At 45.0% G+C, this 23254-nt stretch overlaps 2 protein-coding genes across 5 annotated transcripts in view; one reads left to right on the top strand and one right to left on the bottom strand.

Moving 5' to 3' along the window:
* SMPD3 (sphingomyelin phosphodiesterase 3) overlaps positions 1–23254 on the top strand; it is a 1004685-nt gene that overhangs the window by 371095 nt on the left and 610336 nt on the right. For 3 of the 4 annotated variants that reach the window (XM_085639462.1, XM_085639463.1, XM_085639464.1), the window contains exon 3: positions 9748–9825. The exons of the other annotated variant lie outside the window; for it this stretch is intronic. The gene's annotated coding sequence lies outside the window, so the exon portion shown is untranslated. The remainder of the gene's footprint in view (positions 1–9747; positions 9826–23254) is intronic. 4 annotated transcript variants of the gene reach the window in all.
* LOC146775937 (uncharacterized) overlaps positions 1–23254 on the bottom strand; it is a 1457164-nt gene that overhangs the window by 1376539 nt on the left and 57371 nt on the right. The gene's annotated exons all lie outside the window — the stretch shown is intronic.

Raw genomic sequence — 23254 nt, 5'->3', positions numbered from 1 at the left:
AGGGGCTTATTATTTAGATTTAGGGACAAGAGCATTGTAAACCTTATCTGCTTTCCACTGGGCTACACTAAAAATCTGGAAAAATTACATTGCCCTTGTGATCTTGGTGGAACCCAGAGTATGCTCCATTTCACTTTTGGCTGTGGGTTTTACAGGAAATATACAAAGTATTACCTAATCCCTTATTGCAGGAAATATGATTTGACTGACCATAACCATGCTTTTAGACACTTTTTAACGCTTGGATCGGACGAATTAATTTTTAGAGTCAGTGGTTTTCTTAATGCAATTGTACGTTCACGCAGGTCTTTGAAAATGGAGTAATTTTGTTTATATACGCACTACGCACTTTAAAGCTTAATTTGCACAAACCTAATGCATTGTATCTGCTTTGCCTCTATAAAGTTGGTAGTTACATTTCTGTATATTTTTACATATTGCACGTATGATGGCCTAATGTATAGTCTAGTAAGATGGTATAATTGTATTTTAATTGTTGCTCTTGTAAGTTATATTTAATATGTTATTTATTATCAATTTGCGGCCTAAAATTGTAGTGTTAAACTGTGTATTTTAATTCAGGTTTTGTGCTTTTATGGATTGTTTTGAAATCCGAATAAAGTCTATTTTGAACTTTGAACTTTGAACAATTGCGTAACCTATTGCATTGTAAATGCTTGTTCGATATGGTTTGGGACTGCCCTCCCAAACAAACCTATTGGAAATCCTTGACATACTTCTTAATGGTCTTGACAGGCAGATAGTTGCCCCTGACTATGGCAAAAATCCTACAGGGCAAATTTACACGGCCGGAGAAAGCCAAACACGTTGCGATTTATAGTTCTTGCCTGCTCTTGGTCAAGCATTGCCTCGCGATGAGCTGGAAGGCCACCATACCTCCACCAATCTCGAAACGGATACAGGAACTGATAAATTGGTGCACTGCAGAAATACAAGTGATGACCTACATCCTTCTTCAGCAGGGCAAGGGGCCATTATTTACAGAATTGGACACACTTCTGCTGGCTTCAGAGGCCAAATTGGGCGACAGGTCACTGTGAAAACTAATAAATGACCCAGGGCTCGAGTCGGGGTACCACGCGGGTGGTCGGCGTCCCCCCACTTATTTTACCGGGAGCTCGATAACTGGAGCAAATGGAGCCACACGTTCACTCTTTGGCCTCTCTGGGGCGAGATCGGAGCACATCGAGAACGCTGCTCATGCGCTGGCTTCTCTGATGCAATCGCATTTAAGGGGTGAGCGAGGGGAGGCAATGAGTCTGATGGTGCAAGCCACCTTTCGTGACGTCACTTCCTGTCGTGACGTCATCATCCCCCCATTTCTTTTTTTAGGACTTGTGCCCTGAAATGACCCAAGATGATTACTGTACACATATGTCGTAGGATACGGGTCACAGCATGCTTAGAGACACGTGCAGGTCAACAGATGCCCAAATGAACAGTATCGGGGGAGGATGACATACCTGCTTCTTTTGGGACATTGACCTCATCCGTATTATGTTGCAGGAGATATGGATATTTTGAACTATTTCTGATGAGGGGTGGAACAGTGAGGTGGGATTTGCAATATGTCCGAGATCGGCTATGTATAGGCAACGGTGTGCCAGAGATGTTATGTATCTGATGGTGCGTGATGTTTCCTAACGGTTCACACAATGTATGGCTTTACATGGTGCCAAGTATTCGGTTATTCTCTGACCAGACTGCTTTGATAAATATGCACTCATGATACGCTGTTAGCTAACATTATACAGCTGTGTGTTTACTTTACTGCAAATTTAATAGAATCATGCACACAAAAAAATGATCCTTCTTGATCTTTCCTTGACCCCTTATCATCTGCCCTGATTGCAGACACTGATAGCAACTAAATGCTGTATTTCAGAGTCTTTCTCAGCAGGCGGACAACTAGCTTTTCACATTAATGGCACAAAAAGAGCGACTGCTGCTGAGAGCAGAATAACTCTCAAAATTGCATGACAGAAGGTTCAAGTGCGGGAAGGACTAACGATTTGCACTAATCTGACTCCTGATGCGTGTCACTTGGCAGGGCTGTTTCTTGTGGATCAGAAATACTGACGGGCCTGTACATTCCCATGAGTGTTTCTATATCTCATTAAATAACCTGTACACATTGCTCTGGGGAGCCCCTCTCTCCACCCCTCGGACTCTGCCCCCTCAGCTGGTTCTCAGGCTTCTAACATGGGGCATCTGCTTCCCGAACCAAAGCCCCCCTCCAGCCAGGGTGGGCGGAGCAGTCTTCAGGAGCGAGGAAGATGCTAAACCCCAGACTCCAGGCACTTTATGACTAGGCCAAAATATCACAGAGGCAGAAATAGGTGCAGGGCCTACAGCCGAACAATTAGGAGAAAGGGTTTCTAAAAAGATCCCAAACTTGTGGTAAGGATGGTGGATTCAAGCAGCCCCAATGGAGAAAGAGGTTTAGAGGGCGGGGTTCCTTGCTTTTTTTTCTCCAAGTTGGACGCTCACCATAACATGTTGGTTGTATTTTTAGCTAACTCATGATAGATATCAAAGTAGTGGTTTGTAGTATATCGGGATTAGTCAGACCCAGGCTGATTGAAAACTGGTTGGGACTGAACAATATCTGCTTCCACTGCATGCAAAGGTGAGCTGGGCAGGAGTGTCTAGTTGCAGAGGTGACAGTGGTGTGGAAAAGGGTCTTTTAAGGATGAAGGTAGCTATCAGGCATGGAAAATGACAGCGTTACTCTGAGGTACCTTAGTATTAGTTTCCTTTAGGGCACTGTTTGCTGCTCAAATGATATCTTGTGTACAGACCCTACCAATGGCATCCATTGGCTTCAGATGAAAGGCAGTATGAAGAAGGGCAAACCTGCAGTTCTGATGCCTGACACAGGGTATCCAGAGTTGCCTACTCACAGAAGAGAGGACTCTGAGCTTCACTCTGCGTTGGAAGACCTGTACGATTTGCCTAAGCTGCAGGTAGGTTAATTCTCAATCCATGGAGACTTCTGAAAGCTATAGCATGAGTACAGCGTACATGAACTGGAAATACAGGCGGCAGCTAAAATGGAAAGCCTGGTTTAAGTAAAGCATGCTAGGAGGTATGCGGTGCCTTGGTGTCCCTGGAATGTCCTGTTGCAAATGAATTTGTTTGGGCTGGTCTCCTTGTGGTGATCAGGACAACTGACAGATTCTTAAGTCGTGTTTACCAGTCCCCGGTTGCTGGTCGGAGTCACTCTGTATGACTTTCTACATGAAACACAAGTGAGAAGTCAATAGACCTAACCAAGGGTCCCATGATACGAGTCCTCACTCTTCGATCTCTGACCCCAAGATTTGAAAACTGGAACTAGTTCAAACAGGTGATGGTTGAAGGTGAACCATGTTTCAGTACCTAGAGCTGCTATTTGTGTGGAAAGTAGCACTACAGTGGAAGCGACACATCTGATTGTCATCCTGAAAAGCGGAGGCTCCTAAAGTGGGTGTCGTCTCACGGGGTGCCCGTCTCATGCTGGCCTACATGAGGACTAGATGGGATCAGTTGTGGGTAACTTAGATGTTCTTTAGCTGTTTGATCCGCAGACCAGTGGAGTTATTGATTGAACAAGATCCTAAAAGGCATGGTGAGTGTCCTGGAAGAGCCCATGTGGATGAAATGGCATATTACCTTTTCCTGACGTGTGTTTGCTCATAGAAAGGTTGTATACAAGGGAAGAGGAGTCAGTTCTCTTGAACTTTTACTAGTAAATCTATGAGAAAACCCATTTGTCAGTTTTATGTAAGAAAGGTCTGAGGACAATCTTGCAACATCCTAATTCAACAGCTTGCAGCCAGACATAGGCCAGAGTCCTTCATGATGTACCTTTGCGTCACCTCTGAGTAGCGCAGGGCAGTGGTGCTGGGGATGCACGAATAAACAGGCGCACGTGCATTACAGGCAAGAGATAAAGAAGCTAGGGTCCAACCAATACTTTTTTTTTACTTTAAACATTTTATTGTTGTTTTTTACTAACATACGTTGCACAGAAATATGAAGCACATTTCAGTAGAACCTGTACTGTGATCAGCACAAGGGTATGCTCCTGGCTTCGAAATACTCTGCATTCTCTCCTGTCACTGTTTAGTATATGAGAAGAAATAAGCACGCGCCAAACGCCCCCTACACCTAGCAGACATGTAAACTTAGCAGTCAAGAGTCCCAATTCCCTGCATGCAGATTTTACACCCTCGTGTACATACCCAGCCTCCATATGTCAGTGGTGCATGTCTAGCACCTCAACTGCGTGAGACTCGTTGCATTGTCTGAACGTGTGAGGTGTCTAATCAGAGATTGCCAAATGCTTTTATGAGCATAAAGAGGATATTTAAGCTGTGTTTACTAATTAATGAGGAACCGTAAAACGATTCAATAATTTAACTGGCAATCAAAGCCAGTGTCGGCCATAATTCATCCTAATGGAAATTCATCGAGTCTGTGGAAACGGAAATGAATTAAAAACAATATTAAGTATCCTTGTGGATCTTTTTTTAGGAATGGAATCAAGAGGTAGGCGATCCTGCAAGTAGGATATGTCTTTCTGAAGATGCTCGAAGATAGGGATTGGCCTGACGGCAAAGGATACTTTGGGCTTAGAATAAAGTCTGGCCAAAGGTCACTCAACCAGGAGCTCGGTTCAAACATCATATGAATCGAGTTGCACAGCTCAGGATAGGCTTGGAGGCAGGCCTCGGTGAACTGTACTTACAGCAAGGAGAAAGGAGGATAAAGCAGAACACGGTGTGGCCCCCACCGGCTCAAATTAAGCACCGACTCCCTCTCATTCACTCGTTCATTCTCATTCACTCTCACTCATTCTTCTTCCTCTCATTCTCACTCATTTACTCTCACTCGTTCACTTGTGCACACTCTTATGCACTAGTTATCACGCTTAATATTTCGCATTCATTCATTCAAACTCTTAATCTCACTCACCTATTCACATTCAGGCCAATTTATTCTTACTCATTCATTCACACTCACTCGCACTTGCACTCACTTTTAGTCTCATGCGCTCATTTACACTCACCTTCGCTTATTCTCGCTCACTCCGAATCACTCATTCTCAGTCATAATCACATTCACAAACTGTCACTCTTAATCATGCATTCTCGCTCACATATCATCACTCTCGTTCACATACACTCACTCTTAAGTATTCATTCTTACATTCTCACTCATGATTCACTGATACTCATGGTCACTTACTCTCTCGGTCACTCACTTTTATTCACACATACACATGCTCCCACAAACACACACACGTATACACATGCTTTCTCTCACACACTCCAACCCTCACACACTTTTTAAAGCATGTTTTACTTACCTAGCTGCCTGTGCAGGTCCGGTTTAAACCTCTGGTGCTCCTGTGACCCTTGGGGCAGGGAGACAGCTCCTTCGCACCTTAAGCAGCACGGAAGCATGAAACTGACAGCTTGCCCTTGTGAAGTCACTGGTTCCAACTTTCAGGCTCTTGCTGTTTCACTCCACCCTTTCCTAACTCTGTGATGAGTTCAGAAGGGTAGGGCGAAAGGTTGATCAGCATGTAGCATCGGGCACCACAGCCTAAAGCACCAAGGGTTACTTTTGGCAGTGACGCTGTATTGCCTTGTAGATGTGGAGGCACTGAGACATTGCTGGCCCCTGAGGCCAGGACGACGACTTCACAGCCTCTCTCTGATGGCTTGTGCAGGGTTGGACATGACCCTGTGTCAGCCATCTCACAGATACTACTGTCTTAGACTGATGCTTAGTCCAAGGGTCGTCTCTTTTATTGTAATAACAATGAAACGCAAACTATATTCACTACTGGTATAATAAAAAGACGGTCAGGAAACAGGGAGTGTGGAGCCCTGCTGCCCTTGAGTGCAAGCTGCCACTGGTGAGCTGGTACAATCTAGGAGAGAGGCAAACTGCATTTGGATCTGTTGGTATAGTACTGGGAAGTAATTCTACACATTTAATCACCATTATTCTTGTGACCTGTGATCATGTAATCAGTGGAGAAGTGTGGCTCAATGGTTAGAGCGGCAGACCCTGATGCAGAGGTCTGGCCCGGACCAGGGTTCAATTCCCGCCTCGGCGGATCTTGGGCTCAATTTCCGCGGACCCGATAATTCTCGCCTCGGTGCCTATTCTAATCATGGGTCCCACTCTGCAACTCTGGGCAATAGCTTGCTTAATCTCCACAACGGCCCCAAAAGCGCTAGGATGCCTGCCTTTCACCTTGGGCACTTCACAGGGAAAGGCCAAGAAGGGTTCCACAGCGGTATGTGCACAGCACCTGAGAGACCCTTTCGGGGGTGTGCGGAGCGCTATATAAATGCACTACATTTACATTTACATCATCTCCTCCTCTTCCGCTGTCTCGTGTCAGCATGTCACAGAATTGTCTGACAGACCAAAGACCTTCTTTAGAAGGTGACAAACCATAAGTAGTGTCCATTACCTTTATCATCACATGATAGGAGCTGCTCTTGTGGATATGGGTCTAGTGGTTCCTCACGAACAGAACACCATAATCCTTTTTGCAGTTTTAGTGCCTAGATAATGATTGGAAGAATGCCACCCGAGGCAACCACAGCTCAGCCAGATCCTTAAGGATTGATGGGGCTGTTCACTCATGACTGCTGATACTTCATGCTCCAAAGAACAAATGTTCACAGAAGAGTGACTTCATAAGCACTGGATCTGGTCGCCCTGTAGCTATGAAAATGCACCATATGCTGCGATAGCAAGGCATTCTTTTTAGCTGACAAGCCCTCAACAGGAGCTGGGAATGCACCAGAATGGACTGACGGTGTCTCACCCCTTTTGCAGCATGCTGTATTCTTCTCCATGTATTTCATATAATGGCAAGGAAGTGTCAGATGGATTTTCAAACATGAGTGATATACGACAGCTAGCTAGCACGACAGGCACATAGAAATACAGGTGCTGCAACAGGAAGGTATCACACATAGACTCAGCTAAACATAAGGAGGAAGCGAGAGAGAGAGAGAGAGAGAGAGAGAGAGAGAGAGAGAGAGAGAGAGATGCAATGGCAGTGAAAATAAATTTGGCCTCATTTAGAGCAACTGTGCGACTAAACGAACATTCATCCATTTATTACTACAGTATAAAGGTCAAATTCCATCTTAGTGCCACAGTAAAGCAAAATTGACACGAGACGAACAATATTTCCTTCCTTGCAGATTGCATTTTACCATGACTTTACAAAGGGAAACAGCTCTTGTATTAACCGCGAGGCCTCGTCAATATAATCTTATCTCACTACGCAAATTCAAGTCTTTGCATCCAGGTATTAGTTGAAGACCTTTAAAACATTTTAAAAAAACACACGAGAAAATGCATAGCATAAACCATATTTGCATATGCATATAGTATTTATTACCAATGTTGAGAGATGGAAGGGCTGCCATGACACACTCGATAGTTCGCCTCTTGTGAGTCATAATAACTCCCAACACTCTACAGTGGTAATAAATATCAGTCAGTCATAAGTCTTTATTTCGATTGTATCAATCATAAAAGACAAAAAGTTACAAAAACTTTTTTTTAAAACAAGTCATATTAACAGTCCATGATTTAAAAGAATATAAAAGTCAACGACCAACATTTAGAAGTAAATAAATATCATATTACACTCAGCACTGGTGCAAGCCACAGTGCTGTATATTCAGTAACAAGATAGTGTTCACCAGGAAAAACACAGATACTGTTTCACGGACAGTGGAAGAAAATATGTGCCATGCATACTGGACAATTACCTCCCTTTCCCTCCCAATGTTTACAAACATTGGGAGAAAACCTGAAAAGACAGCAGCTCAATGGGGGAACAAGTGTTGTAATATGCACATGTGGGGCAATGGGAGGTGCATCCCCCCCGCCACTCCCTTTCACCTCCCACCACCACCATTATGCTACCCTCTCCCTCGCCTTTATTGAAGCTCATGTAGGGATCAGATTTAAAAAGTCTTTACATCCACCCTGCTAGTCCTGACAAGGCGGCAACAGGGAGTGGGGAGTTACAAATACTTTATTCTCAAGTTGTCCCGTGCTGGGTTGTTAAAAAAAAAAAATAATAACTTCCCAGCCTTGTTGAGTGGCCAGAGAGGATTTCCTGTTTCTGTCCCTTTTTTAAAAATCAACTCCAGGCTTGCATAAGGGTGTGTTTTTTTCTCTTTACTGCCCTGCCCAAGGCCTTTGATTTGGTAAAGTAAGCTCACAAGCCTCCATCCTTGCTCTAAGGATGTTTGCGAACATCACCATGTAATAATAATATAAACACCTCCCCTTCCCCGTGGGCAGGATGATGGAAGGGGCAAAAGAACACCCTCTTGGAACTGGACAAGGCAGAGGCAACAAATACACCACCCCAGCTTGGGTAAAGAAGGGAAGCTAACTCACACCGCTCTTGCCCTGAGGCAAGGCAGGTTAGTGAAATATTTCAGCCTTTACCTTTGGATAAGGTGGGAGGACAGCATATAACACCTCAATGTGTCCCAAACCTTGAGCAAGATGGAGGTTTAACATTCAATAGCCACCCCACACTAGTTGAAGGTGGTGAAAAAAATTGAAGCATAGCCCTAGGGGCAAAGCACGTAAAAACAGATTTACCACTGCGCCCTAGTGCAACTCAGATGGGATGAAAACACTCAACCCCCATCCTTGACAACAATAAGGCATGGAAAAAGAAGCAATGACCCACCACTCTTTGACATAGCAGGGGCAAACAAACACCTCTCATCCTCTTGAACAAAGAGTGGCAACAAATCTACCCCCACCCTTTCAAAGGGAAGTGGTTAAAGCCAGCTACCCCACTTCTTTTTTTGCAATACCGAACAGGGGACTGCAAAGCTACCTTTTGCCCCATTCTCCCTTGGTCCACACAATTTCAAGGCCCAAGGAGACACAGACAAGGTCACAGCTGCCTAAATCCCTGTTTGCATTTGTGAACACGGCATCAAGCCAGCTGACCAAGGCCTTCTTCACTTTCAAAAGAATTAGGCTGAAGGAGGCCACAGACAAATGCCAGTTGGCCCCGCACCCTTCTCACTGTTCATGACACTGGGCCACATGTAAGTATTCCCTGGCCTCCTTTGGTGTAGATAAATAGGGCCTGATTTTCAAAGATAACTTAAACTTTTGAGTAAGAGTACTACCTTTCGGTATTGACAAACTTCATTTTTGTAGAAACTTACACATTTGTAGTGAAGACCAGAACTACACATGGCCAACCACTGGTACTGCAATACCCTATGACCCAATGGTGAGCCCCGGACCTTCAAGCACTACTTGTGAGGCCACTGTGAGTGTCAGGCGACCAATGGGGGGCACTCATGTCCCCAGTTGTGAATCCAAGGACTAACTACATATTTGTGTTTTATTATTTGATTCCAGGCCATACCTTATAGGTCTGAGCTCTGTTAAGTGAAAGCACATTAACACTTAATATGGGTTTTTCTGACCAATGAGTGTAACGAAGAAGGGAAGTCTGAGCTGCACTCTAAGACCTCAGAACGCGGGGCACACTTCGGCCAGTTCCATGGAAATCGCCTAACACATGACTACTCTCAGGATAACGTGGCTCCTGCTAGCAAAGCCCAGAGCTTCACATTATGTATTACATTTTCTGTTGTGCTTTTCTTGAATCGTGCAGCCTAGAGAAGAGTGTCTCAAATCTTGTTCTATCTGCAGGTTTTGAAGATGGGGATTTTAAAAAGAACATGAAGCATTAAAAGTTCTCTTCAAGTCCAGAGCCTATGAAATCCCAAGGTATGTTTACATATGACATCAAAAATCTGCTCAAATGCAATACCTCTACAGTATTCTGTGACGGATCATAATAGTGACATATCTGACTTTTAGAACCTAACCCACTGTACTGATTGTAGCAACATACACAGAAACACTGTGTACATAATGTATACACACTGCACTATTTGTATTTTATGAGCCTAGTGCAACCAGGCATATTGCTGCTCTGCTTGCATTATGCTTACAGCACTAAACAGTTGGTAAACAATGCACTGTTAGCAGGAAGGCACTCACACAGGTATGATGTACTTGTGAGTTCTACAACAGTTGCATCATGCTTAGCGTAGGCACACACAGGTATGACACACATTATACTAATTGTAACTGCTCAAATTCAGACACAACGCATATGCACACACATACACTCAGTAAGCACTTATTACTTGTACCCTGTGTTTAGGGAAACAAATACTTAAGCAGCGTGTAAGCACTGTATGACTGCATGTATTCAATGCAGGGACACACAGGCAGACTTTGCAATCAGCACTTATTTGTTTCATATGCATTGAGCAGCTAGTTACACTGATTATAAATACTGCACACTTTGAATCATGTGCTTAGTCCATTTTATTTGAGCCTTTGTATAGTGCCCAATACAGTGGACGAGGAACTAATGCACTTCTTGGAGGCTGAACAAAAAACTATTGTTTGTTGTGCAAGGTTAGAGTGGGGGTTCAGCAAGTGGCACGTGTGGAAATATAAGTGACATCTGTGGCTCAGAAAGATGTCCCAGTGAAGGTGTGTCCAACCTTAAGAGGGGTAAGAGATGCAGCTGCATTCTGATACTATTTGTAAGAGAGATGCTACTTTTTCCATTGTGCCTGGTTCAAAGGATGTGGGATTTTCGTTTCGGCTATGTGGGAAGAGTTTGGTATCTTAGGTGAGGTCTGGGTAGGTACTGTAGACATGTGGTGATGACTTTGTTGTTGTCGTTATGCTTGGTATAATGAAGAGTGACCTAATAGATGGAGTACCGTTTTGTATATGGTTACTGTGATACAAAAGATCAGTGATAGCTATCCCAAAGCAGGTGATATTGACAACTTTTACATTGCCAGCTGGACATATAGTTGCAACTATGCAGTGAGATGGAGGCATGCCTAATGGCTATGACGGATATTTGACTACTATCGTCCATGAATGTGACATAGGATGATAGATAGATAGATGGATAGACAGACAGACAGGACAGGACAGGACAAGACAGACAGACAGGACAGACAGACAGGACAGACAGACAGGACAGATGGACATGACAGACAGACCGGACAGGACAGACAGACCAGACAGACCACACAGACAGGACAGACAGATAGGACAGACAGACCAGACAGGACAGACAGGACAGAACAGACAGACAGGACATACAGGACAGACAGACAGGACATACAGGACGGACAGACAGGACGGATAGACAGGACAGAACGACAGGACAGACAGGCAGGACAGACAACAGGACAGACAGACTAGACAGACAGACAGACCAGACAGGACAGACAGACAGACAGGATAGACAGGACAGACAGACAGGACAGACAGGACAGACAGACAGGACAGACAAGACAGGACAGACAGGACGGACAGACAGACAGACAGGACAGAACGACAGGACAGACAGACAGGACAGACAGACAGGACAGACAGGACAGACAGACAGGACAGACAGACAGGACAGACAGACAGGACAGACAGACAGACCAGACAGGACAGACACAACAGACAGACAGGACAGACAGGACAGACCAGACAGGACAGACAAGACAAGACAGGACGGACAGACAGGACGGACAGACAGGACAGACAGACAGGACGGACAGACAGGACGGACAGACAGGACGGACAGACAGGACGGACAGACAGACAAACAAGCTGTTTGGTGAAAGTCATAGTAGCTGAGTCCAGAAGGAGGTAGGGTGATTCTTGATGCAGTTCCGCAGGTCAGAATCTCTGTTTGCGATAAGTTCAGTTTCAAGCATCTTTTGGAATATTGCCGGGAGGCATTGTCCTAAAGAAAAGGAGTTTATGTCCAGGCATACAGACAGAGAGTAAACAAGGCACATGCTTTGCATCATGTGCACAGTGAAGATACACAGGTTGTAAAACATTACAAAATGTCTTATGTGCCCAGGCAAACACTTTGACGACCTGTTACCTTTGCTTGTTAGAATTATATGCTTAGCTAGCAAGTGGATCTGCCAATCAGGTTCTTGCTATTGACTTCTGGTGTAACCTTCAGCGTCTGAGCTCGAACCTTGGCAGATGCAGTACAAATTCCGGCCTTGTGTTGAAAATCAGTTATTACATTTGGTACAATTACCTGTTTATTGAGTCTTTAAACAGAGTGAAAATATGTGATACATAAACATAAGGTATTATTATAGCATGAGCATACAGACATGAAATCTGGTTGGATTATATGTATATGTATGTATATGATATTTCTATAATGCGATCCCTAGTCAAAAGGCAGCAGAGTGTTGTGCATACATAAATGCATAAAGTCAGCGAGTGACAGGAGAGGAAGCTGTGCCGTGGACAGTTAATGCATCGCAATGTGTTCTTTAAAGAGGGGCATCTTTAACTCTTCCCTGAGTTGGAGCAGGATCGGGGTTGTCCTGAAGGATATAGGGATGTTATTCTAGATCAGTGATACTCAAAGTATTGCCTGTGGCCCTCTTGACCTCTACATGCGACCCCCCCCCCCCCCAACAGCAGCACCAGCTACTGTTTGTTAGAACAAAATGTTAAATAAGCAGTCAAGCATTTATTAACCTGCAAAGAAATGCGTGCATGTTTATTCAACATTTTTGTAGACCTCCTTACGCAATCCCTCACCCACCCAGGCCCCCTACCGCCACCCTGCATCAGTGCCGCCCTCGGATTGGATACACCACAGACCATACTTTGTGGCCCCAGGGAAAATATTTGCGAGAGTTTATGTTGTGAACATGGGCTTGTGTCTCTGCCACTGCAATAAACTCAAACGCTCGTGTTCAATAGCCTGAGACACATTGAATCAGTACTAATGTATGTATATATACTGTCAAGCAATACCATTCATGGCCTGCGCTCTCTAATAAGACCTTGAGGAAAACGGAATCACATATTCAGAAAGGTGCAACGCATGTCTTGATTTAGCTGCTACAAAGAGACGTCGAAGAAAAGGGAACGCGCGCGCGCCGTGCGCTCGCTGGCGCCGCGCGGCCCCGGCGAGCCCCAGTTTCCTTGCAGATGGCGCCCGCCCCTTCCTTGCCCGTGCAGCATGTGGCTCGCCACCTGTCAGGCGCAGATCAATAGCAGAGCTTTCCGCGCACTGTCATTTGAAATGCAAATCCCTCCGAATCTCCAGAGCACAAAGGGAGGCTTGGCAGCGATTTTGGGCTCCAGCATGCTATTCTGGCGCAGGTGGGTAATTTTAATCCATCCATGTTTTAATGTTGCTTTTTCATTGCATTTTGCATTTCTAATGCGTTTTCTAATAATAACAATTCAGATTTCGTTCAGGGTGTTGACACACTCTTAAAGATTTAGGACTGACCCACAAACATCATGAAAGGCGTTGTGAAGGCAGTCTGTTTATGTTCAGCCCGGACAAGGAGAGTCATGTTATTGGTAGGAAAATCATGTACTGTGATCGTGAGGTTTTCTCAGGCAGAGAAATATCCAAATGGCTGTATTTAGCGAGGGAGTTGCATTTTTGTGCTGAAAGTAAACATATAATGCCGGCTGGCTGCATCTGAGGCATCTTTTCAGGTTTACACGTTTTGCCCAACACTGATGTCACTACTGACCTTTAACAGGAAAACTGGTCTGGATCTGACATCAACAGATTCTTGCAGGCAGCCATTTTAGATTTTGGAGCGTAAATGCTAAAGGGGGGGGGGGTATGGAAACAAACTGACAAACTGTTTGAGGCCCCTATTACCACGTGGACCATCTCAACGGGCAACAGGTATGTGTCGCTTCTGTTGTCATGTCACTAACCTTGTCTTTAAGTGAGCAGTGCTACAGGTGTACAAAGGTATAGACCTGGGAGGAAAGTTCAAAGGAATGCTGCAAGGGTGACTTGGTTTGACTCTAGAAGAGTGTGTCATAAGCACTGATGGATGTATTCAAGTGGAAGGGCTGGGGTAAGATCCATGGAGGCCGAGAGGCTGCCTGGAGGTATCTATGGATGAAGGCTGAGAATTGGGGAAGTAGTAAGATACTGGGAAAAGAGAGGCGGAGTTTGGTCCTAGGTGAGAGGTGCAAGGTTTTTTGGGAGGATGGAAATATCAAGGTAATTATCAGGTACAACAGGAGAATTGGGTTGGCCATATGAGGGCAGAAGGTCATGATTTAGGTACTGTGTCAGCTAAGAGATGGATTATGTCCCAGACATCAATGGTAAGGTGTTCGTGGAAGAGCAAAATGCTGAAGCAGCTTAATGAACCTGAGAAGGAATTTATGTTTTTGGCACCCTGAATTATACAGAATAAAGTATAATTAATAATTACTATTACGGAATCTATGCTAATACAGAAACTGCTAGTGCGGAACGGGATTGCTAACGTAAGGATTGACTGCAGCACACCAAGAAATGCATGTCTCTGGAGCGCAGGGATTGCCACTGCAAAGACTGGGTTCACCAGTAGGACTCATTTTGCTTCTTCTTTAAAGGGACCTGCTTCTGCACCTCCAGTGATCATTGAGTAGCCTTCCCTTAGTAGGTAGATAAAGTGGATTGCTGAAGCACTCCGCAGTTTATAAAGTGCATTGGTCAGATTTAATTGAGATAACATCCACATCTGGGCCTAAAGCACAAAACCTCAGATACGATCTGCTGAAAAAGACTTGAATACTCTAAGAGCCCGAATCACAAAGGGCGTCCGCACTCGTGGCAGGATCTCTGTACTGCAGTTACTCATTGTGGAGCTCCCGCCACAAGTGCGGCGCCCCCGCCATGACTGCCGGGACTCCGCCACAAGTGCGGAGGCCCTTTGCGAATCGACCCCTAATCATTTTTCCTCTTAAGAAACATTCCGAAATTTTACAGAATGGGGTGTACATAACCACTGTTTAAACAGTTAAAATAGACCATAAACTGATCTTGCAGTGAAAGATTTTGGAAGCTTGTATCCCGAATTCCAAATGATTTTTGGTACAGTTTGAACTCGTACAATCATAGATGAGACAATCTGAATGATATGTTAAGCACTGAGTTGATCTATGTTTGTTTGAATATTATCAGTTTATATTTTTATAACTGAGTTCAATGCAAGTAGATTTGTGTCATCGATGTGATTGCAATGTTACCCTTCTAGAAACATTGATCTGGTGTTTTATTTTCCAAAAGTTAACCAATAGGTACACATACTGATAAACTGATCAAAAATAACAAATCTTGGTTTCCGGTTAAGATTTTCTGAATGCAAGTTGTAATTACAAAACTAAAACTTTTGACTGCAGTGCTTCCAAATGGAAAAAAGAAATTGTTGCCGTCAAACTAACGCCTTCAGATCCATCTAGTTTGCAGACTTCAATATGTGTTACAACGTTTCAGCCTTGCCGTATTTTCGGTAATTCCGATTCCCTCTTGAACCTTTCTCTAAGGCAAATTTGTGCCTGTCTGATGATGACTTGCATTAAAAATCTCTCCCAATCCAAATGTCTTTAATGTTGGGGTGCAGCAATACCAGTTGTATCCATAAAACATAAACAGGCCTGCCATCTGAGGTGCCCTCGCCTGTGATTACTCCTGATTGCAGCCCTTCTTCAGGCATACGGCATCAGTGCTCCATGCTTGATAAGAATAATATTTCGGTCCCTGTTCACTAACCCTCTTCAATAAACATCTGCTGTTCAACACCAAGATACCCGGGGTGATCGTGCGCTTTACAAAGGCACATGTTATGTTATTATTGCCAAGCAGAGGCATCAAGGTGACACATAAAGCCTGCCCAGCCACAATTTATTTATTTATTTATTATGAGTTTTATATAGCGCTGGCTAGACCCGAAGATATCAGAGCGCTTTACATAGGGATCACAATGGTTGGAGTAGGAGGCAGGCTTTGTGGGACTCTTTCTATCCTGCCACCTGTAGGCATATGTTTGTAGTGACAAGTGAGAAATGGGGCTGTGATGTAGGAGAAATTGACCTTAAGGCTGTAACACTGATTTAAGTTATTTACATGTATTTCCCCAGAACCGTTTCTCAGCAACCTCTAACCCCATTGCTATTCCCAACCATACACGCTAGCACACCACAGATTGCCTCACTCTACCTGAAACCTAACTTACCTTGTTATCTCCCATCCTGTTGAGCCCCATCTTTACTTCCTTTATTTACATTACTTACACTTTCTTCAGTCTCCAATCCTGTTAGAATTCTGTCATTTGCAGCTAATTAGACCACCACCTCCTTCCCTTCTCCTAACAGTAGCCTTCGCTGCTCTCCCATCATAACATACCAAAAATCATCGTTCCCTGAAGCCCTTAATACATTTCCTATTTTGACCTTAAAGGGACAGCATCATCTTCCAGCCCATCTTACCGAATACCTCTGACATCAACACACTCATTTTCAAGTATAGGGGCGACTCATATCGAATCACTTGATGTCTTTCTCCCTTTCATCCCGAATTTTTTTTATTTACTTCTATTTGCTGTCTCGTTCTATAAAAACGCAGAACTAATGGACCCCCATTCGTTAAATCAAAATACTTTGATGAATTATATTAACAACTCCGAATCTCTTCTCCGTCCATGAAAACTAAATATAAACAAGTATTGGCAAAGCCAAATGGACTGGCTGAGACAAGCCAAGGCAATGGTTATTTCTTTAACATTTTTTTGTGCAAGTATAAGCCACAAAAAGAAAAAAACATGTTGCCAAATGTACGTGGACACCACATACTAGGTAATAAAGAATGGCAATTTAAAAAAACGTACACAGATTTAGCCATTTTACAAGTGATTTTATTTTAAATAGCAAGCCTTTCAATGGCTCCAATTATTTTATTATTATTAATATTATTTCTGAAGGAGACAAGAATAAAAAAAGTCTAACCAAGCACTAAAACCAAACGCCGCCTACAATGTCACTTACATACTTTAAAACAGCAACTTGAAAAGGAAGTGGAAATCATCATCTAACTGGGCATCAGAAGTGCAGACAAAATAAATAATAGTTACTTAAAGTTACGGTAACAAATAAATAAACGGCACATTTTTAACCATGTTTGTCTCGTAAGATATGGGAACTATTTTTAGAAGGATATGAATATTGTATACACACGTTGTGCAGCCACTCAAAGAGAAGGGGGGCAATGTGTAAAACGGGCTGACCCATGGCCCCATACATACTGTGGTGAGTGAAGCAAAATGTGAACAACAGATGAAGTCCAAGAGCCCCACTATGTATGTCTATCATGCATGAATGCTTTAGAAAAACAATAGCGAGGCAGCTAAAGCTATCTCAAGAGCCAGACCTAAACAACTACCATTGAAAAGCACCAAGGATAACCCCACACTCCTTTATGTTCAAATAGATGGAGACCTAGATGGTCATTTAGAACTTTGTGAGGTTGAGAACTGCTTCAACTTTTCAGCTTTACCAAATTGCTTTACCTATTTTAACCATTGCTGCTTTCACATGTTTAATCATTGCAGCTCTTGCACGCTCATTTTTCCCTTCTCTTGCACATCACTGCAAATCGTGTTCCCTCATGTCAAAAATATAGTGCCATTCTTTTCTACACCCCAATACTCGATAAATCAGAGAGATAAAGGAACTACCATCTGTCACATCAGAAACCCGTGTTGAAAAAAAGGACATCTTCACTCTATTCTGTTCTCAAGAGGAAAAATGTTGAAGGCTATATCCATCCTCCTTCAAGGTAAAATGATTGTTGAGGTCTACATAGACACAATAGTTTGCTAGAGAAACTGCCTCAAAACTCATTCACCACCTTTACTTTCTCAGTCCCTCACTGAACCTTCCAAATTTGATAAATGTGGATCAAGACTGCCTTCAGGCCTTCAATCCACTTCTGTCTCCCTTCCTGCTCCATTCTGAATTGGCCATTCTTCATGGAGCGCTCTCTGTCTGACACCTTCTAATTTTTGTCTAACATAAGACGTTGATTTTACCGAGATGATACCATCCTACCTCAGCTCATGAAGTATTTCCCAAAACTTTTCTCAAGCCTCTGCTGCCATTCATAAAAGTTTCTCTTTTCAAACTGTGGTTAGACTGAGCCATTGACCCCAATAAATGTCCCATCTCACCTTTATTGTCTTGAAAATCTAATTCAGCACTGTTGTTGCACTCAATTGCAAAAGTATTTTGACTATCAGAGGATTCTTCACTTTGACAAATGTAGCATACTACTATTGTGCTGATGTGAAAGAGAAACCCTTCCAGCTGCTGCCAACACTGTACAAGTGATTGTCATCTGTCACATGTGTCTGCTTATATGGTTTGACTTATCACTTCTACACTATTGACAATGATACACCATTGTTGACTGTAGCATCTTGGTTATGCATTTTCTGGTAGAGACAATATCTAGCAGCAGATTCCTTACCTTTGAATTTCCCCGGTGTTAGGCTGGATCCGGAAACATTTGCGCGAGAAGTACTCCTGCTCGCTGTCGGGTGGCTCAGTTCGTCTGTGGTGTTAACACTGGAAGTGATGTTTGGTCACCTATATAGGCAACATTCAGGCACGCAGATGTCAGTTACTTTTCATGCTTTCCACGCCAGAAGTGCTGAGCCATGCAGTGAACTGACTAGTGTGTGTCCAAAATAGGGCCCTGAAAAAGGATCAACCATAGCCCTATGAGACCGCAGAGCCGGTAGGCATGGGTGGAGCTTTAAGGAATATACAGCTAGATATTGTCGCTACCAGATAATGTGTTACTGAAGGTAAGTAACTTGTTCATCTGATAGAGATTTCTAGCTGCGTATTCCTTACCTTTGAATAGATACCCAAGCCATACATCCTGGCGGTGTGCTGCGGACAAATTACTAGACTATAAAGTTCTGCAGGACCGAACAGGCGAAATGCCCTTCCCTGCAGCCCTGATTGTCAAGGCAGTAGTGTTTAGCAAACGTGTGGAGGGAAGCCCACGTTGCTGCCCGACAGATGTCCAGGACTGGTACGCCACAAGCCAACTCCGTGGTCGCAGCCTTCCCCCTGGAGGAATAGGCTTGTAAGCCCTCAGGAGGCTGCTTTTTAGCCAGGTCATAGCAGATCTTAATACAGTCCCAGAGCGAAATGGTTCGTTTCTGCACTGCCCGACCTTTTCTAGCTCCTACATAGCCAACGAAGAATTGGTCGTCCATCTGTAACTCTTTTGTGCGGTCAAGGTAGAACAGCAACGCTCTTTTTGGGTCCAGACGATGGAGATGCTCCTCTTCATTAGAGGGATGTGAAGGAGCATAAAAGGTGGGCAGTGTGACTGACAGACCCAGAAGGAATGGGGTCACCACCTTAAGAAGTAAAGAGGCTTGGGTGCTAAGCACCACCTTATCCGGTAATATCATGAGATAGGGAGGCTTGGATGATAAAGCCTGCAGCTTATTCACCCTCTGGGAAGATAATATTGCCACTAGTAAGGCTGTTTTGATGGTATGTAACCTGAGGGGACAATTATATAGCTGCTCAAAGGGTGCACACATGAAGTAAGTGAGAACTAGGTTCAGATCCAACTGAGGCATAATAAAGGGTGTTGGAGGAAACATATGTAGAAGCCGTCTAAGGAATCTATTTACAATAGGGGACTTGAATAAAGAGGGTTGGTCAGGCAGCCGCAGGAAAGAGGACAGAGCAGAAAGATAACCCTTTAGAGTGCCCAGAGCAGAGCCCTGCTGGGCAAGGGTAAAAATAAAGAGAAGAATATCAGAAAGAGGGTTAATAGACTTTCTTTTCTGTACAATATTTTACAAATGTTTGCCAACAGCAGGCGTATACCGTGTTGGTGGAGGGCTGCCTGGCTGGCAAGATAACCTTACAGACTTCGGGAGGAAGCTCAAAAGCTATCAAATGTCTCTGCTCAATCTCCATGCGAGAAGGTGGACAGTTGACAGATTTCGGTGGAGGAATCTTTTCTGCTGCTGCGACAGAAGATCCTCCCAAAGGGGCAGCCTGATCAGAGGATTGATGCTGATTCGAAGAAGCTCAGGATACCATACTTTCCTTGCCGAGTCCAGAGCCACAAGAATGACTTGAGCCAGGGCATTCTTGTTCTTCTTGAGAACTCAGGGCAGAAGTGGTATGGGTGGAAAGTTGTACTCCACTCGCGATGAAAAATGACGCTGAGCGATAGCCGCCTTGTAAACCCCAACATGCAATACTACTGACACTGTGTGTTCTCTTTGAAGGCTTACATATTTAACCAAGGCTCCCCCCACTGCTGAAAGAGACCTTGCACCACCTCCAGCTGAAGAAGCCATTCGTGATCCACCAGGCATCGACGGTTGAGTTTGTCTGCCCTGGCATTCATTGAACCTGCCAGGCGTTGAACCACCAGGAATATGCCCTGCTGTTCCAACCATGTCCACAGGCGCAGGGCCTCTTGACAAAGGGTTCTTGATAAAGGGTCCTTGACCCCACCCCACCCTGCTTGCTGCAGTACCACATGACGGTCATGTTGTCCTTGAACACCTGCACAAACTTCTCCTTGACAGAGAGAAGCAATGCTGTCAATGCCATGCAGATTGCCCGGATCTCCAGCAAATCGATTTGGAGCTCTGATCCCGCCAGAGACGATAGTCCTCTGATCTCCAACTCTCCCAAATGGCTGCCCCTACCCCAGCCCAGGAGTGACGCATCTGTCACCACTGTGAGATCTGGTTGGGTAAGGCAGAGGGTCAGCCTCTGACCCAATGAATGTCCATTACCCACCACTGCAGGCCTTTGCAGTTCCCTCCGAGATATGGACCATGTCAGAGAGAATCCCCTGATGCTGCGCTCACTGGAACTTCAGGTCCCACTGCAGAGCCCGCATATGCCCTCTGGCATGATTTACCAATAGGATGCAGGGGGCCACGAGGCCCAGCAGCCCCAGGATCATTCTCACTGAAGTCCAAGATAGAGGCTGAAACATCGGTAACCTGAATATACTGGACTCGCTGTTCAGTAAGGTTAAGCCTGAAACTGCTGATTCCAAAACAGCTCAGATGAAAGGGAGCATTTGAGTCAGGTGCCACTTTGGCTTGTTTATAGTGAACCCCAGTGAATGCAGGAGGACTGCATAGTCTGGAGGTGGGAAATGACAGTCTGGGGCATAGATGCCTTCAACAGCCAGTCGTTGAGGTAGGGGAGGACTGGAAGCCAGATGTTCTTAGCCAGGCATGGAGCCACAAGGCCATCGTCGACGAAACTGCTCTCCCTAGCCAATCAGTGTATCCAAACCACACCTAATGGTGAACTTTGCTGTATTTCTCCCATCTTTCACTGCTTGGGAGAGCACAGCCCACCTCTTCTGGAACCTATGGCAGCACTTGCGCAACCATTTACCATAAGGTATGGGAGAAACGTCCCAAAAGGCATGCAGTGTTCACCAACCGCAATGCTAGGCTGGCCGAAGAAAACATCTTCTACCCAAGTGCGTCCAGCCTCTTGGATTCCCTGTCCATGGCAGCGGAAGGGAACGAGCCATGGGATGTTGCGGCTTGGACCACCAGGCTCTCAGGTGTAGGATGCAGGCTGAGGAAACTTGGATCACCTACAGCAGGGTAATGGAGGTGTGCTACAGTCCTGCTCACAGGTGCCTAATTAAAGGGTAGAGGGGATTCAGATGAGGAAGACCCAGGCTGAATCACTTCAGTCAAGAGGTTAGTCATGACCTGCACTGAGGGCAGCTCCAGGCCAAGGACCTCTGCTGCTCTCATCACCCCATAGCATGAGAATCACACTGCTCCGTAGCCACAGTAGGTGGAAAGATCATACCAGCATCAGGAGAGGTGTCTAGTCCACTGGTCTCTACAAGCTCCTCATACCAGTCCAATTCCTCACACGGAGTGTCTAACTGGTGTTCTTACGGTTCCAGTGACCCCTCCCACTCTTCTCCCAGGCCTGAAACCTCCTCTAAACATTCAAGCAACGACCTAGAGCCTCTAGGCCCCGTCGGCGTCGACCGACACCAATCTGACTCTGAGTCATTGGGAATCAAAATGGGGCTGACACCGCCGGTGGTCGCCAGCAGCCCCGGGAGCATCGACTTCGGGACTGACGCGGGGGAAGGTCATCTCGTCACGACCTCTGCTGATCTGGAATCAGATCTATGAGACCACACAGGAGACGAGACCGAAGCCATCAGCTCAAAACTTGATGGGGTCTCCTCAGACCCCGCAGGGCCTGAAGTTCGCACCAGGAGGGTCGGTCCACTCAAATACTGAGCACATGGCCTCGTAAAACTCTTTTGTCTGAGGGGGAATTGCTCTGGCTCCTGAGGCGCAGAGACGAACCTGCCTCCGGCGCTGCAGAACCATGCCTGGAACGTCGATGTTCCTCACTCGTCTCGTCAAGTCTCAACGGACAAGGTGAAGTCAAAGTCCACTTAAACTTCTTCTTCTTCTTGTGCCTCTTCCCCAAGTGCCCCAAGGGCCTTGAGTGTGACTTGGGGCTCCTGGAGAGGTCCCGTGACCTTCTCTTCCTCGATCGTGACCAGGACCTCAGAGGAGTCACGCTCTATGGCATTGACTATCGGTCTGCAAGCAGCTTTAGGGACTGCTCCTTCAAAGCCTTCAGCGCCATTGTCGGGCAGTCCGAGCACGACTTTGAGTTGTGGTCGTGCTCGAGACACCATAAGCACACAAGGTGCGGGTGGGTAACCGACGTGGCACGGTGACAGGGGCCACACGGCTTAAACCCTGTCTTTCTAGAGGCCAACCCTCGTCACACAATGAAAAAATCCTCAAAAAGATTCTGTCAAAAAGAGACAGAGGAGTAGCTGTTCTCTGAATCAGCGCTAACTGGCACAGAAACAAAAGAACTGACGTCCGTGCGACTGAATCAGCCTATATAGGTGACCCTGACTTCGCATCTGGCATCAGCGATGCAGACAATACCATGTGGAATGGAACAGAGCCATCCGACAGCGAACAGGGTGTACTGCTCATGCAAAAGTGTCCAGATCCAGTCTGATGCCTGGGAAATTCAAAGGTAAGGAATCTGCAGCTAGAAGTCTCCATCAGATAGGTTGGTTCACAGATCATCATGCCTGTGACTGGATGGTGGCCTGCAATGGACAGCACTCCACTTTCCCTATGATTCAATTCCAAAACAGAAAACCTTTTTTAAAGTAGCCCTTGTTTAAAAAAAAAAATCTCAGTTTTGGAAAACTTCAGGGGGAGTAGTCAGTGGTCTTCTGGACCACTGCCTAAGAGGACCCCTTCCT

This window comes from Triturus cristatus, chromosome 12, assembly GCF_964204655.1.
Source record: "Triturus cristatus chromosome 12, aTriCri1.1, whole genome shotgun sequence".
NCBI lineage: Eukaryota > Metazoa > Chordata > Amphibia > Caudata > Salamandridae > Triturus > Triturus cristatus.
Note: the sequence above shows the minus strand (reverse complement) of the source record. Positions and strands in the feature narration are given on the sequence as shown.